Source organism: Otolemur garnettii, unplaced genomic scaffold (assembly GCF_000181295.1).
Source record: "Otolemur garnettii isolate 467f Iridium unplaced genomic scaffold, OtoGar3 scaffold00016, whole genome shotgun sequence".
Classification (NCBI taxonomy): Eukaryota; Metazoa; Chordata; class Mammalia; order Primates; family Galagidae; genus Otolemur; species Otolemur garnettii.
Genome location: NW_003852411.1, coordinates 17,141,496 through 17,145,978, shown reverse-complemented (window position 1 = coordinate 17,145,978; position 4,483 = coordinate 17,141,496).

Here is a 4,483-nt window from a genome sequence, read left to right as displayed (position 1 = left end):
AAAAAAAACCAAAACTGTACTAGTTACCTACACATAAAAAATTATCCCCAAACTTAAAGGCTTTTAAAAAGGAACATTTATTATCTCAAATTTTGTGGGTCAGAAATCTGAATGTGAGTTAGCTAGATACTTCTCATTCAAAACTTCTCATAAGATGGCCATCAGATTTTTGGCTGGGACTGCAATCTCATTAGAAAGCCTGTCTGAGGTAGAATTCATTTACAAACTTGCTGTCACTCATGTGGTTCTTGATAGGATTCAGTTCCTCATGGGCTGTCAGACAGAGTGTCTCAGTTTCTCCCTGGCTATTGTTGGGTTGCTTACATGTGAGTGTTTTCATGGGTCAGGTCATAATATAGCTGTTGGCTTTTATCAAAATGAACCAGAGGATGAAAGTGTTTGGGATGAAAGCTACGTTTTCATTAACCTAATCTTGAAGGTGACATACTGTCATTTTTGCTGTATGCTAGACTAGAAGTGAGTTATAGGGTCCATTCTGCATGCAGTGTACTAAGATTTGAATACCAAGATGTAGAGATCATCAGAGGTCATTTTGGAGGTTACCTACCACAGGATCCATGAGCTGGGAAAGAGAAGAATCTAGATGCACACAGAAAAATAGAGATAGGACCACAACCTGCCATGGCTCCTGATACCTTCCCAGTTCCTAATTACAGCCCTCACGAGAACTAACTGTACTTCTCACAGTTGGCTTCCTTGATGTATTCCAATAATCAACAAGATGAATTCTTCTTTTTTTTCTTGCTTTAGAGAGCTAGAGTGATTTATCTTTACTTGCCACCAAGAAAGCCTTGACTGAGATGGGATTATACCTCATTAGCACATGTCTAGGCCTATCTAAGAGTCTCAAACCATTCTTATGGAGCTAATTAAGTAAATTGTTAATTTCTTCCAGTATGTTCTCTGTGGGTATTTTCTTAAACACAAATAAACATCAGCACAAATACCTCCCATTTCAGTGTTTGGTGTCAACTATAACTTCCAAAGGATAGGGTTTCACACAGACCGAAGGGTTAAGCCAGGGCCTGGTGGTGTGAGTTGTTTATTGTATCTGTTTTTTGCAGTTATACAATATTTGTGTGAGGAGTAGACCCACTGCCATAGGCCCTCACATTCCATGCATAGATGCTAGTGCTGAGGGGAGATGCTGATTCTATAATAACTGGGGAAGGGAATTGAAAGTTGCCCACAATGCATTCCTTGCTCCAAATAGTCTGAGGCAGTGGCCATCATTAGTCTCAGCTTGGTCCAATGTGCTTTAAAATTTTTTTCCTTCAGTTTTTCACCAATACCCCATTGCAAACTGCTTGCCTCTGTGGTAATATGGACTGACTGTGCAGTATTCAAAATTCCACGTTTTGGCAAAATGTGGAAATTCCTTTGAGGACAACTGTGGCTCATTGTCATAGATAATCCTTTCAGGAATTCCATGTCTGGCAAATGTGGACTTCAATTTGGGGACTCTTGTGGTAAATTGGTATTGTTCAGGCTTTCCAATCCTGAAATTTTTATTGTAGTTATTCTCTCTTAATGATATAGTCTCTGTTACTTTTTCTTCCAGATAAACATATCGGTGCCAATGTCTGCTGTGGTCTCATTGTGGAGGCTTGACATATCATTAATTTAAAAAAAATCTATATATATATACTACACACTTTTCAAGTGAGATTTAACATTTGCTGATGAATCCGGCTATTTACTAATGAAACTATGTTGTTACTGCAACTGTGGCAGAGTTTGATAACTTGGAGAACCATAAAGATTATCCAGCTCACAGCCCTCAGTTCAAAGTCAGCCTCAGCTGATCCAGGGCTTGAACCCAGGGTTTGTAATTCTTTTCTGTTACCACACTATTTTTAACTTGAGCTAGTCTCTTATTGTTACACATGCTTTATAGAGCCAAGAGTAATGGAACTTTTCAACTAACATTTAAATCATTATCTCTTGCTTTTACTAATACTGTGCTTCTAGAAAACTTCTAAAGATAGTAAACTGACATTTATCTAGAAGTCAAATGTAACTTAATGCAGGTTTTCTAGACTAGCCACTCTTTGCCTTTCTGTAACATTGAATGATAATAACTGGACCCACCCAAGTTATGTGGCTGTAGGAAGGCCAGTTCTCTAGGTAGTGCTGATCATGCCCAGTTTGCAATAGGAATAATGGGATATCACCATTACTTATTTTCTTTATCCCATCATACATAGAACAGTATCAAAATCATCATACCAGCACTTCTACCAGCAGTGTGATTTACATTCTATTTTTGAAATTCCTTTAGTCTTCCTCTCTATAGATTATGTGACCAGTTGGATACATATTTAGGTTCTTTAATTTCATTTTCTTTTAATTTTTTGGAGAATAATTAAAACTTTTTTTTACAACTATGTATATTGTTCCAAAGTAAAATCTATAAAAGAAGATATATTCAGAGAAGTGCTAAATATCCCAGTCTACTCCACAATATTTTTTACTCTACCTATAGGTAATTAATTTTGAAAACTATTTTGTATTCTGTTATTTTCTCTTTGTTATAATTTTTATATAAAAATAGTTTACACCATAGTCTTTGGAAAAAAATCTCTTTTTTTCTTATAGTATGTAGTACATGGAAGAGGCCAAAAAATACATACATGTTTGACTTCTGCAATTACAAGGTGTGCTTAAAGTAACTTGTATTCATCTTTTGTTACCAGTACATATCGAGTACTATAATTTTAATACAGATTTTTACTTTCTTAAAATGTGTATACATTTTTTGGCACCCACTGTGCCAAGTATATTTGATACTTAAAAAGTTTTCATTTCATCGTAATTGTCTGTGAATAAATGTATTTTAATATTTCCTTTCTAATCTGGATAATGTTTACTTTCTTTTTCTTGTATAATTGTAGTGGCCAGAACTTCCAATATGATATTAAATAGAAGTGGTGAGAATATACATATTCTTATTCCTAATATTGAAGGGAACACATTCAGTCTTTTACCACTAAGTATTATGTTAGCTATAAGTTTTTCATAGGTATACTTTATCATGCTGTGGAAATTTCATTCAATTCCTAGTTTGTGAAGAGTTCTTTTCTTTTTAAACAGGAATGGCTTCATGATTTGTCAGATAATTTTTCTGCTTCTATTGAGATGATGTGGTTTTTCTACTGTCTCTTGTTTTTATTACAGAATTCTGGGTTATTCTGTAATATCCTTTCTATATTATAAGATTTAATTAGCTAAAATTTTGTTTAGAATTTGTGCCCCTATTTTCATGATAGACATTTGTCAAAAATTTATTTTTCGTGTAATATTTTTGGCTGCATTTGAAATCAGGATAATCTGGCTGTATAGAATAATTTGGAGGTATGCTCTCCTCTTAAATTTTTTGACTTAGTTTGTATAAAATTGGTATTATTTCTTTCTTAAAGGTATAGTAGAATTCATCAGTGACACCGTGTGGGTTGAAGTTTTCTTTGTGGAAAGGTTTTAAAGTACAGACTGAATTTTAAAAATAGCTAGATATCTATTCAATGATCTATTTCTTCTTGAGTGAGTTTTGAATTTATATCTTGCAAGAAATTGGTCCATTTGCATAAAGTTGCTCATAATATTTCCATGTTATCTTTTTAATAACTATAGATTTTATAGTGATGTCACCTCTCTCATTCCTGATATTTATAATCTTCCCTTTCCGCTTTATCTTCTTATCAGTTTGGAAATTTTATTTATCTTCTCAAAAAAATGCTTTTAATTAAATTTCTAAATTGTTTTTAATCCTATTATAATTAATTATAATCTTTATTATTTATTTTCTTTTACGTATGATGGGTTTAATTTGGTCTCTGTTTTCCAAGTTGACAAGTCAAGGAAACTGAGGTTATTTATTTTAAACCTGTATTATTTTCTAATAAAGGCATTTATTACTGTAAATTTCCCTCTAATCCATGCTTGGCTGCCTCTCACAAATCTTAAGATTCTTTCCATTGTCATACAGTTTAAAATATCCTAACTTCCATTCTGATTTCTTTTTTGGCTTATAGTTTATTTTAAAAGTTTCTGTTACATGCAGTCACCAATGCATGTCTGATATACATATAACTCACACTTATGAACAGAGGTTATTACAGTGAGACCCTAGTCACAACATCTGACTGATGTATAACTTGCACTTATTGAACGGAGGTTTATGAATAAGTCTCCTAGTTACAAACATTTGATTGATGTCCAACTCACATTTATGAGTGGAAGCTATTACAGGAAATAGGTAAATGTACTTGTTCCAACTTCCACAGAAATTCAACTTAAGAACAAACCTGTAGGATCTATCTCATTTTTAACCTGGTAACTGTATATATTTTGTTTTATTATAAATTTAGTTTCACTGTGGCTTGAGAACATGCTTTGCATGACTTGAATCCTTTAAATCCTTTTAAACTTATTGAGCTTAGCTTAGTACCTCAGAATATGATTT